The sequence below is a fragment of the Falco cherrug genome, chromosome 9, assembly GCF_023634085.1.
Source record: "Falco cherrug isolate bFalChe1 chromosome 9, bFalChe1.pri, whole genome shotgun sequence".
Taxonomy (NCBI): Eukaryota; Metazoa; Chordata; class Aves; order Falconiformes; family Falconidae; genus Falco; species Falco cherrug.
The window spans coordinates 26,520,767-26,534,892 of record NC_073705.1 but is presented as its reverse complement, the minus strand read 5'-3'; positions in this window follow the sequence as shown (position 1 = coordinate 26,534,892).

The window sequence follows — 14,126 nt, the reverse complement described above, 5'->3', positions numbered from 1 at the left end:
GTAGTTTCACAAAAGGCATTAAAAATGTACCCAGAGCTTGCCTTCACATTTCTTATCTCCCATCAGGTATACTCCTTTCACTGGATACTCACTTTAAAAGGGCAGTATTCAGTGACAAACACAAAACTAAAATAGCACAGCTCTTACACAGTCTTATTTTTACATTGTATTCCCCATAGAAAAATCTCCTCTATTTTGCCTGACCGTACAGCCTTGTTCCTCAAGGAATCCGGAAGACAGAAAATAAAGGATACTTTTTTCTTTTCTTTTTTTTTTAGCAATGTAACTTACCTGAAGTACTTTGGTTACTGAACTGAAAATCTGTTTTTCTCCTCAACCGTTTCCTTTCTACCAAAATTTGCCACCTACACTTTATATCATGTCCTTCCAAAGGTGTGTGGAATCTGAGTGATCATCCAAAAATGTTCACCTCTTCTTTATTTAACCTGTTTTATTCTCGCCCGTCTTCTGCTCTTCTATTCCCGTGATCTTAAACAAGTCCCAACAAAGGCGTGTCGTGGTTTCCTGCCTCACCCTACCCTTCCAATTATCTGACAATCACTGGAAAAAAAGATCTGCCTCCAGGAATCAAACTTTATTGAAAGAAAAAAATGCTCCTACCTATTTGCTTAGGTAGATTAACTATTTAGATCCCAGACAAAAGTGTGAAGGCTTATGTCAGGGAAAATGAACGGTTAGGGTAGTACTTTCTGACACATGATTTGAGATCTGTTTTGGCATTTTCTTGCAGGAAGTTACACAGCACCTGCTGGTGTCTCTGCAAAGCTGGCTGCAAGCTAAGCGTATTTTACTGCTTGCAGTACAAGGGGCTAAACTCCCAGCTAGCACAAACTGGCTGAAAATCACTCAAGTCAGTGGTCTGAACTGCCTTGCCAACCTCATAGACATTTATGCTCTATTCAGAAGTTAGCACTATTAATAAATGTATACCATCTACAGAATTCTCACTGGATAGGAACAGGAGCAGAAGAGCAGCCACGGCGAGTCAAAGCAAAACTCCATCTAGCTCAAGACCCTGTCTTCCACCATGGCCCATTTTAACAGCCCTGGAAAGACTATGTGAACAGGACAAGCATATGCAGATATTTTCCTGGTGTACACTGGAGACTTCCTAAGTCAAAAGCAGCAGCACTTCAATCATTCCTTGATGGATATCTTCCATTAATTTGTCCAAACAGCTTTTGAATCTGTACAACATTTCAGTATGTAGTGTCCTACAGCAAATATTTGTACAGCTTAACTATACCCTGTGTAAAGATTTTTCCTCCTACTGAATGTGACACTGTCATTAAGTGCCCTGTGTTTCTTTATAAGAATCAGTATTCACCTTGGCTTCTCTCACCCTACACAGATTTTAACAGATCTGTACCACTGAACGGGAAAGAACTTGATGCTTCATGCATATTTTTGCAGACCTTTCGAGGGATTGTAGCTGCCTACTGTCAAGGTTGCACTCTGTTCTTTCAAGTTCTGTACTGGACATTTCCAAAGGTTTACAGTACTACATTGCCACTCCAAAGGTTATGCTCTGTGTTTGTTGATGGGCATCAAGACTTCCTCAGAATTCATCAATGCATCTCCTATCTGTATTTATCTTTAGTCAAACAAATATTTATGAAGCATAATTTCCTTTCAGCATGCAGAAAATATCCATGAGTTTGCCTTCTGAACACTAATGAAAGGACGTTTTATTGTCTAAACAAGCTGCATGTGGTAATTAAGTCATTAAGCAATGTAGAGCTCAGCCTGGGACCTGGCCAAACTGCACTTGGGTTAAGCCTTGACCAAAAGGATAAAAGTGGCTTTAGCCTTTTGAACTTCACACTCTTTGAACGTGGCACGTTATATTCCTCTTAATATGAATTGCACTTTAAACGTGCACTTTGGTCATCTCTTTTTATGTCTGCTTGCAGCACCAATGCACAGCTGCGTGCCTCAGACACAGCCTGGCTGCTCAGACAGAAGTTGTTCAAGAGAAGACAACACTGAACGCACTGGACTACTCTAGCTCTGTAAGACCCACCAGTAGAAGAGACACTTGCTCGAATGGCACACAGATTTCACTGGAGCAAGAGATGGGACCTCTCACTTTAAGGCAGCGTTCTCATGACTGGATCAATTTTTGCTCTCCTTTACCTTTGTCTACCAGTTTTCTTTATATATGTATCAACAAAATGTAGCCATCACAAGAAAATTACAGTATTTTAATCCCTGTAATGTCATCAGTGACAAAAACACTGGTTTAATGTCTCTTGAGAACAAAGTATTCATGGAGCATCTCTTCATGACATTTTGCCAACTTCCTACTGGAACGAAAAAGAAGGTGGTGGTGGGCTATGACATGCCTTAAAAGGAAACTGAAAATAAATCACATCTTGAGAACCAGTGACTGCATTTAAAATGTAATCTAGGTAAATCTAGGTTAATCTAGGAGAAGATGAAGTTGAGGATGCTGCCTGATGAAACACACTGATCAGTTCATTCAAGTTCCTAATGTGCAAGTGTCAACATCAAGGACGTAATTTAGAGAAGTCCTGAGCTGCTTCAGATTTTACTGAAGTCAGTGTAGGTCAGGCTCAGGTATTCAGAGCCACTGGAAGTTACACGTCTAGCTGGCACAGTGCAATGAACTGCAGCAGACCTAGCTTTAGGTCATCAGCTGCCACTTCTGCAGTAACAGTGGTGGTGTGTGGACTGGTGGTTAGAGCAAGGGAGGCGTCCTGAGCTCCTCCTGGAGATAACACCTCCCATCCCACATCTGTCCTGCTCAATTTTTTGTGTAGAAGGTGAGTCTCTGTAGAGATGGAGTCACGCTGCTGCTGAGTGTACCTGGAAATATTTTACCAGATGAAGAGTTTGCTGCTTTCCCCATTCCCAGCACAAGAAGAAGCTGCATACTCTGAGCTTTCAAATGATGCCTCCATCTGGCAGCTATAGAGATCAAATGTACTATTTTCTCTGGTGAAAGATGTTCCAAAAGTTTACAGCAGCTGATGCTGGCACCGAAGAAGCTGAGATGATGAGGCAGAACTCTACACTGCACATTTACTGCACCTGGAAGGAGGCTGTGCTACAGCACATCTGAATCACTCCTCACTCTGCAAGGGGAGCCTAAAGATAAAGGCTCAAAGCTAAACCAGCTGGTTTTATCATGGCCATCCTCTAGCAGTTTAAGGTGCATTCATGGTTTGGAAACAGCCAAGTGATGATAACTTGTTATCTTCAACTTCAAAGGGAGCTGTGGAGCACAGAGTAAGGTGTACATTGGTCTATTAATTCTGTCTCAATCGACGCATAAATCACACAGGCAGTGAATCAGCCAAGAAGCTGATAGGAATAGTGCAGGCCCACACAAGGATGGTTCACACAGGGAAGAAGCCGCCACACCTATTTCTGTGTAGCAACTGCAGTTCCCCCTGTGCCTTGGTTTTACACAATGGAGCCAGGCACCTACTGAACCAACCAGAGCCTCCTGAGTCACAACCTTGACTCAATGCCCTGAGTCCACGGTTTGCACATCACTTGAAAAACTCACTGTGAGTAACCTCGGGCATGAATAAAAGCCTTGTGGGGTACTGATCATTGCTTTTGGGGTACTGGGAGGTGAGTAATGACAAGACACAAAAAACCATTGCTAACTCAATCTCCCAGGTTTCAAGTAACTTCAGTGATTAAGAGAAGATGTCTTGGCTGTTTGCTCTGATTAATATAAAAACTGTACAGCTAAGATCTGCCTTTCCTCTCCCCTTCTGGCTTTATATAGCATTTCACACAATGGGAGGCTTGCTACAACTTCTAAGGTTTATCAGAGTGCAAACAGCAATTACAATAAAGCTATATATGCATACAGAGCATTATACAACACTTAACAGTGTAGGACAAACTGAATTGTACTGGTCCAGAGAGTACAGTGAACCTGGGCTGCTCTGGTGGGGGGCAGAGACTGGGAGGAGGTGGCTGAAGACTTGGGCTTGCTGCTCTTACCATTAGCATGTAGACAGGAGGAGTGGGACTCTTCAGCAGCTGTAGACAGCTGTCTACCTCTGCTCAGAGACAAGCCTGTACAGACACTAGGGCCCTGATACTGTCTTACTGCTCTGCAATACAACTTCCTAATATCTATCAACAAACAGCCCAGCCCAAGGGCTGGGGATGGACATGTGCACTGTCTTGTGTGTCTGAGACTGCTCGTGATAATGTAAGCTTTGGTAACAGACATCCAAACAAAACACCTGTGACCTCTTAAAGTCCCCCTGTCCTCCATGCATCTTTTTAGGCACATCGATGCTTTGGCACATTTTATCTTGGTACAGGTGAGGCTATACAGCAGGAGACGGCTGGCAAAGCCAGGAGTTATCACACATGTCAGACTCACCTTTAATGGCATCAAAGCCGGGATGCTAACAGACCTGCTTGCAAAGGTGACTTGCTGTCATCTCTCCCTCTCTCTCTCTGGCTACACACACACACACACATCCCTTCCCCCTCCATGGCAATTAGGGAGCTACTCCAGCTGTTGAGCAACCCACAGCATCTGCCAGGGAACACAGCTGTGAAGCAGATGGTCCTGATCACTGCTGCTCTGAGGGGTACTGCTGCAAGTTTAAACTAAGTAACTTTCGTCTCTAAGACTCCTCTCCTTCCCAGCGCTGGCATGATGAATAATACCTTTCACTTTGTTCTCTAGGTAAGAGTTGCCTATAACATATGCTGCATACAGCAGCAGAGCTATGAGCTGGACTGTCTCTTGTTTGACGCCACTAGTTACAATCAGCCCACTGCCTGATCTGCTTGGTCTTGAGTCCTTGAATATTTTATTTAAGAGAATGCAAAGCCTGATTCACAGGATCAAATAATTTCCTATCTCCTAGCTTTTAGAAAACTACTGACTGTTTGCAAGCCCACCTGTGAACCCTTAAAATAGTCCTAGCACCAGTGTCTTAGACAAAACATATGCACCAGAAAATGCATTATTTCTAACATTGCACATCAAATGTTTCAGTTAGCCAGGCAGCAAAGGGACACAACCAATGCCAGATGACCTCGTTGTGGTGTTGCCAACATAAATAATGGAGAAAAGTCAAAGCAAATTGTTTACAGAGAACTGCCAGCATGCAAAAAACCCCCTTTCTGGCAGCTCTAAAGAAAACAGGATTTGATTTGTGAATTCCTCACCAGCCATACCCATGGTCAAAATTCCAAGCAATTAATATTTCAAACAAACAATTCAACCAGTTCTACCTGCTGCCAGTCCAAAGCCTGCAAGTTTAAGCACAATTACAAAAAGCAACTCAGGGAGAACTGCAGTACAACAGTGCATACAGCACAAAAGCTGAAGACAACACTGATCTTGGAGATCTGCCTCAGAAAACAGTAAGTGCTGGCAAATAAGTCTGATTTCTGTCTGCTGTCTTGACAGAAAATTCAATACACGCATCAACAAAAAGTCCTGATGGAAAATCTCTGCTGGGCCTAACTACAGCTTGGAGCAACTCGCCTCCTGTACAGAGCGAGGGATTCTCATTAGCAGGATGGGAAATGCATGGGAGGGTGCCTGAAGAGTCTCCAAGTGCAGTTTTGTTTTGCTCTCCCCTTCCCCAGCTGCATTCCTGCCCTGCAAGTCCTTTTCCCTACTAAGTTTCAAAGGATCATTTTTGGATCAAGGATTATTTCACAAGCCAGAGAGGATTTTCAGGAGACTTTAGGAACAGAAGTGCCACTGATGCTCTGTCAGTCAGGTGAGTTTGTATGTAGTGCAAGAACATCTGACAGCACCTGGGCACAGAGAATGAAATTAAACACAAGATTGTGCATAAAACCCATAGCTCATACCCACTCCACGGAAGCTGGTCAAGCAGTGGGGATCACTGCAGGAGCAATATGTGAATAAAGCACCACCAGAGCTGTTGCTGCAGGGACAGCTGAACTGCAAGAGTCTATACTGCTTGCGGTACATCTTCTGTATCCCATCCCCAAGCTCTCTAGCCATAGCTATATTGTCAGGATCTAACTTTGCTTTCCTAATAGACTTCCTCATTATCCACATTGTTTACACACAACCTTGTGCTAGAAGACAGCATCAGCCTGAGCTCCAGCGCAGCTTGGGGGCAGGCCCAGAGCATAAGCAGTGGCCAGCAAACCTTTGCTCACACAGTCCAGATTGGTTTAGCATGCACAGTTAAATATAAGTAGGTGTCACTAGCTTTCACATATCCCAAAAGGCCTAGCAGCCATCCCTATGTTTTCTGACTCCTAATTTTCTAACCAATATGCTAGGGATTTTGCACTGTGTCTTCTCCAGAACTTGGCTCATCCTAAACGCTGCATTGCCATAACGAACTCCAACTACTGTCTTCCTAGACCAGGGGTCCTCAAACTACGGCCCGCGGGCCGGATACGGCCCCCCAGGGTCCTCAATCTGGCCCCCGGTATTTACAGACCCCCCCCACCGGGCGTTGGGGGTGGAAACCAAGCAGCCGCAGATGACTGCCTGCCACTTCATCCGCGCGCCGGCCCCCTGGTTAAAAAGTTTGAGGACCCCTGTCCTAGACCAAGACAAAACCAAGTATGTGGAGCGAAAGTCATTGACTTAATGGATGTGACAGGTTTAGACTTGAGATGGTGCTTGCAGTCTATGTAGACTATAGCCTTGACAGGTGAAAGAGAAAAAGGGAGCTTCCCGAGAGACTCGTGTCAATAAAGTGTAGAGTGCCATGCTCAGCTTCTTGGACAGCAGGGCTGCTGATTCTGAGTGGGGGAACCCCAGCACCAGAAGCAAGAACAATGAGCACATCTTCTAGCAAATTTATCTATGATACTGCTTTGCAGGTCACCAAGAGAACATGCTTCAATTATCAAGGATTCTGATTTAGCACAAAAGCAAATGATCACCCAGGGAAAAAAGGAATTGAGGTATAGGGAGATTTTAATGGATTCAATATGCTTATTATCCTGTTTTGTAACCTGACATTTTGGGGCTCATTGTGGATGAAGTACATTTCATCCACCATTTTCAGCTACAGTTTTTCTGAGGAACCTGAGGTAAGTAAAAGAAGTGTATTGCCAAACAATGCTGCTCCACCATGGAGGGATTTTCCCCTCCTTTAAAAGTTTTTAGAAGCCTGCAAGTTGGAAAAGGCTGGGAACTACTGTATCAGATCACAGAAAACACGTTAAAAGCATAGAACATGCAGCACATGAAGTGCAGTATGTCTGGTTTCATCACTTCTGCGGGGCTTTTTCCTAACACATGGAAAGCACCCAGCAATCTTGGATTCAGGGTAGAAAGTAAATGATGATTCAAGCTCAGCCTATTCTATTAACACAGATCTTTACTGTCTGTTACTTTACTTGTCTATATGGCATGCCAGTCTGCCAGTTTAGGAAACATAAAGGCATTAAAAAAAAGAAAGCCATATAAAGTTTTTGAGCTTTTCATTTTTTATGTTTGCACACAATAGGCTTTTTGCAATCCCTGGATGGCATACCTGCATTTGTTGGTGTGCCTGTGCACATGTGTATGTTGATCATGAAACTGCCTTTGTTGAAAGTTTCAGTTAGAAAACAAAAAGAACATTGAATGCAATGGGCCAAATCTGGTTTTGTACTCCAGCAACATTACTGCAGATTTTCTGTGGCTTAAAAAGGGACGGGTTTTTCCTCAAGAGTATATGGCATTTAGGAGAAGGGGAAAAGACAGATCCAGAATCAGGATTATCTCCCCATTGTTTACAGTAGAGGAGATAAATGATGGAGCAAAATTATTAGCTGCTGAAAATTCTCCATCAATTTTGTTTTTCACACCACTATTGTAAACAAAAATTTACAGGAAAAAGATTTTTTTGTTTACAATAGAATTTGAAAATGACAAAAAGTGGAAAATGTTTTTGTTCCTTTCCTCTTGTTTTTCCAGGGCAGTAAGAGGAATTACTGGGAATACACATTTTCCCAAAGAAAATGGTTTTAAAAATAATAATTCAAAGCTTTTTAGAACATCTTTCAACATTTCTTTTTGATTTTTATAATTTAAAATGAAAATCCCTCCAACTAAGAATCAAACCAAGAAAACCGTGCATTTAATCTAAAAACATTTTCTTACGTAGAGCCCATTTATGAACGCTCTTTGCTAACATTTTCAAGCAGTAGTCTGGTTCTAGGAAGAACTTGAAGAAAGTCACTGCTAAATGAGGCTGGTACAATCTAAACTCAGAAATTATAAGATAAGCATAAACCAGCTGATTTTCCAAATCTGAACAGTGGAAATGTTTGGACATTGTTTCCATATAACATTTTTCTGGGATCACTCTTTATGTGTGTGTGTGTGAAGTGAAAGCACAAAACCGTATTTCCACTCCTTTAACAGGCAAATAAAAACATTTTAAAAACACGTATTTCCTGTGCAATCATGAAGCTTGTTTTTTCACTCAGTTCTGCCAGATTTTCACAGCTTAGACTCAAGAGTAGTAACTTGTCTCTCTGAGTTTCTGTCTTTGTATTTCAACTCTCCTGAGACCAAATGACGTAGCAGATACTGGCTGGCACTACATTAATACTGTAGTCTCCCCTTAGTTTGAAAGCTGGGTCAAACTGAAATCAAGCCATTTTGATTTTCTGTGGAGAAGCAAAAGAAGGCCAGCCCAGTGGTGAACATATTCACTTGGAATATGCAAACACCTGTATAGTGATTTAAACTTGTGATTTACACATTGTTCTCTGTAAATCTCTGATCAGACAGTCTGTCCTAGACCTAAGGGGCTTTCAGAATTTTTTTCCTTTAAAATAACGAGATTTCTAAGGGAATTGTCAACCTTAGGTAGTAACTTTTCTGAGGGGAAAAAGAAGTGGGTTGGTACAAACATGTTAGGACAGCTGTGCTCTGTAAATCCTGGGAAGTTCTGACTATCCCCCAGGCCCATGACATGATGAAGACTGAGGCCATTCAGCAAATTTCCTGAGTCAGACTTTGAATGGAAGACTACAGACTTCTGTAAGATTTTTTTTCCTCAGATGGACCCTGTCAACATAATCCTTCTCCTTCTTTGCTAGGAAGGTACTTCCTGTGATTAGGCTCTCAAGCATTTCAGGGTGGTGCTCACTTTTCACTGCCAAAGTAAACAACAGCATGACAAGTCCCTGATGGGTTACTGAGGCGCTCCCTCTAAGGGAACATGCTCTATAGTGAGCCCTGTTTATTGCCACTGATTGTTAGGGATTTAGCATGGACTGGCACTTATCACAGTAAAGATCCATGGGCAATATCAGGGATGGGCATTTCAGCTTACATCAGCTTTTTGTTCTGGGTGCTTCAAAACTATAAATCAATTTCCAAACATACGCTTATCTTAGTATTGCAAAAGAGATTTAAATTAAAAGACTGCTTTCCATTAGCATAAAGCTGGATTATGCTTGCCTTCTGCTGCCATTTGTCTAGATCTGGATTAACACCACAAACTGTAAAGGAGCAATTTGGATTTTATTTTGGTTCTGAAGGCAACATTATACCACTTGCTACAACTGCTTGTGGCATGAAGGCATGTGAAACTGTTTTTTATTCCTATCTCCATGCTATTTCTTTGCTGAACTGGTCTTCGGAAAGGCTTGAATGCTTCTCCCTGGCTGCTGTCATGCTGCACCTGCTTTTCCTGGGGCACACAGCCTCACCTGCCATGTGCAGGCTTGCAAAGCCCCAATTTAAATGGCACTCCTTTATTAGAGGATACATTCCAGAGGCATAAAATAGTATTATCCACTATACATGGCTAGAAGACTGCTGATCTCCTGCAGGACTGCAAGCACAAGACGGGACATGAGACTCTTGGTACAACCACTCTCCAGAATGTATCTCACGTGGCAGCTGGAAGCTTTCTACATGTTCTCAGTACTGAGGTTGAGGAGTGCCTTGGAGACCCTTTTCTCTCACACTGTAAAAATTACTGAAGTAAAGAATGCATTAATCTCATTGAGAGCTAGTAATACTTCTTCAGAGGTGTCTCTTCCTTGGAAACATTCTCTTACATTCCTGAAATTATGCCTCCATCACTTTTTTCTCTCTTCCCTTCTTCAAGAACTGCTAACTATCCTCTTCAAGACGGAGATATTAACTGTGTTCTTTCTACTCCTTTCACAAATTTTCCTCATCTTCTCTTTTTACCAAGGAGCTATTGAAATTTATTAATTCCCAAGTTTTGTGGTCACAGGAGGGAAGGTGTTATTTCAATTCACATGACTGGCAGTGGAGTTGTGAGTGCTGTTGTACTGAAGTTTTTCAAATTCAGTACCTTTCCCTGGTCTATTCACTTCAACGGTGTCTTGAGCTACTCTTTATTTAGAAAATTAAAACTGTTCATTTAAATTACAGTGCATTGTTTGTACCCTTTGATTCAATACATGAAGCTTTCATTTACAAGCACTAAGATTTTTAGCTTTCCTGACTAGCTTTTCCAAAAAAAAGATCACCGTCTTTACTGACTTCTGCTGGAAGGCCATTCACTCCTTTGGGCAAGCAAACGCACCATCAGATCTATAGTGAGGGGGTATGTTGTGCATAACACCTGTTTTGATAAGTATTTATTCATGATATAAGTTATATTCATTTATCTAGTAATGCCAGCTATTACACCAGTTACATTATCAATTTCAGTATGTGTTTCAAAGGTTACTATGTACGCCTTTTCTAACTCACCCCCCCATCCAAAATCTCTTCAGCTCAGTAAATACTAACAAAATGAAGAACTGGATTATAGCAAATAAGAAGTAAGTAGTTTATAGCACCAATAAAAAGCTGAGTCCAGAATAAAAGACTGATATAACAGTTCCAAGGATTTTTTTAAAATGCTGTTTTCAGTAAGCAAAGAGGCTATAAAGTCCAAAGCTGGCTTATGGCAAGGATGCAGGGAGAATATGTGAGAGGGTATGAAAAATACTTCATTTTTATTGCACCTTGAATAAAAAGAGAACTTTGATCAAAGTTCTTTAAAGCAATACAGCCCAGGAACTCATATTCTGATTTCAATACTGCATCCACAGCTTTGATACACAGATCTGAAAGCAGGGCAAATGCTTTCCTCCTCAACAGAGGTATGCGAGGCTTATGGTGGAAGACATCAAATTAGGCTGTGCTGGATTTGGTCACAGGTTCTAAATCACTTGTATACCATTACAGTAGCTTTCTCCTCCTAATTATATGTCTTTAATCCATATGACAAAAATCTTAAGCCATTTCAAATTCATCAACCCATTTCTTAGGAAATGGAATGAAGTGGATGGACTGAATGATTACACGTCAGACTTCCAATCCTTCAACAAAGATGATAGATACAAAGCGTAGAACAACCAAAGTCATCAAGTTTTAAACTGTCATGAGTAATAACAGCTACAAACACCATAGCAGGGTGTCTGTACAGGCACCCTAAAAACAGGCAGTAAAGGAGTCATACTGTTGAGCAGATCTGAAGCTGAGTCAGTCTGTTAAGATCTGTTAAGGGCTGAGGACACAGCCTGCCCTGCCATGGCCTCCACCACGGGCTGCCGGGGAATCCCTGCTCTGGCACCTGGAGCCCCTCCGGCCTCCTGCACCGACCTGGGGGGCTGCAGAGTTTTTCCTCTCACATATTCTCACTCCCCTCTTCCGCTGCAGATTTTTTGCACAGATTGTTTTTCCTCCCTTCTTAAATATGTTATGCCAGAGGCACTACCACCATCACTGATTAGCTCAGGCTTGGCCAGCAGTGGGTCTGTCTTAGCGCTGGCTGGCCTTGGCTCTGTTGTATGTGGGGGAAACTTCTGGCATCTTCTCACAGAAGCCACCCTTGTAGCCCCCCTGCTACCAAAACCTTGCCATGCAAACCCACTACACAGACCCACAGGGAACAGTCACAACATAGACTCAACACTTCCCTTCAGAAACCATTTGGAAAAAACAGATACAAGGGTTAAAATAAACCAGACACTGCACATTGTTTATTGCCTTGACTCTGAGTTAATTATGAACAGGCATACATAAAAGCTGGAAACTGTGCCTGGAATTACAGAGTTGTTAGAGAGACACCATTCATCAATAGTTAGAATGAGAGTAAATATTTCAGCGATATTATAGAAGTTAAAAGTCATAGCTGGCAGCTCATTAACAAGTGTTTTTCAATCTGTTTTATGATCCCTCACTGTTCTTTAATCTAGAACATCTTTTAGTTTGCAGCTTTCTTCTTATGTGGGTTAAAAGCAGTATTCAGCATCATTCATGGTTATTTTCATTATGCTTCCATTCCCCCATACCTCCCCAAGCTTCTTGCTTTATTCATTAGAGGTTATGCTTCTGTAAGTAGATCTCTAGCCTGACACACCTTTGTCATACAACACCACAAGTGATATGCTAATTCCAACCAAAAACGGTTTGTTGACTGATAAACAAAGAGAAGATCTGTGGCCCAGAAAAGCAAGAACAGATCAGTGCAGGTCTGTGGTCCTTTGATATTATTTATTTCTGCTCTGTAAGAACACAGAGGTACAATGCAGTCTGTGGAGTATCTATCCATGTGTATTGGTGTATTAGTAGTAATAATAGTAAGAATAATAGTAATTTCTATAGAAATCATGCAGCTCTCATGCATGACGGTCTTACAGTTAGTTCATTCACAGTTAGAACTCAGATGTCTCAAGTCTCTGCATCTATCACAATTCATCTAACTAATCTGTAGCTCATTGTTACAATCAAAACGACAATGTTAAGGTGACAACTGTAGCTCTCCAATATGCCAGAGCTGACTGGGAAGCTTTTCTTTTCAGCCAGGCTTATATTTCTATAGAGCTAGGCATGAATGCTTCTTCATTTTAACTGCTGACTTCTTTCACACATTTCTCCCAATGGTTACAAGGAAAAGATGATCTTAAACTGGCTGGAGTCACACTACCTGGCACAGTGGGGTTTCTCCTGGAATAGCTCACCATTTTTGCAAAAGGTGAATATTACAATTTCAGTTGCAATGAGTAAAACAACAAAGATATAAACAAGGAATATTCAGAGAAAGATAATGAGCAGTAGCTGGCTTTACTGGAAAAGCCTCTACATAATCTGGCCCCTAGGCTCAGAGTTACTGTTTTACTACTTGCTCTCCCCGGTAATGATCATCAGTGATTCCATCACTCCTTCACATAATGTTGCCTGCAAAAGATTCTCATTTTACAAACCATCTTTTTTTCCAGTGCCAAGAAGGTTTTTCAAATCAAAAGTAAATGGAGAAACGGTGGCATGATGGCAAGTACACTGTGCTCCAGCTGTACAGCTGGTAGGGCAGAACCCTGGGGAAAAAGGAAGCCTTTTTTGGTGCTTTGCTTATACCAGGGCTTGAACACTGACTTCAGACTAGCAGATTATTTTTTAAATAGTTCTGAGTAAGACATGTGCAAATGAACACTCAAAACTTGGATCCAAGCTATTTAAGTTTCCTCCGCTTCCAGTTTCTGGCAGTTATTTCTGACTTGGCTCTGAAGCTTCTGACTGTGCCCAGCTCTGTTTTCATGTCACTGCTTGAAAAATCCTGTTTCTTATCCAAAGCACAGAAGTATTGCCTTTCCCAAAAGCCAGGTCTGCCGTGTGTCACTTCTTCTCAGCAAGACCATTGGCTGGAAACTTTAGTTGCTACTCAAAATTTTCATTTCACGGAGATTCAGATTCTCATTAATTTGCTTCCATCAGAAGTTCAGTTTGTGAGACCTGTGATAACACACAGCCTTCTCTTATTAAAATCAAGGCACGCTGGGCTCATCCTCACTCCATATGTTACGTATTTCAGATATTCCTGCTGGCATGGATATTTCTGGGTAAATTTATTGTTATCACAGGGTTGTCAGATGCATGTTATGGTGGCTGCCTTCCTTAGCCAGTGCCTGCAAAGAAACTGCTCTTTGGATTCTGATTTAATAACATCCATGATTAAAGTTGTGAGCTGAAGGCTTTTTAACGACACCACCTGAAGATGTTTTACTTTCCAGCATAAATCAAAAAGTTCAGAATAAAATATTTACACACACACACGCACATATACACACACTACAACAAATCTGTATTAAGAAAATTGTTCTGTTAGGTATGATGGCAAGATAAAAATACT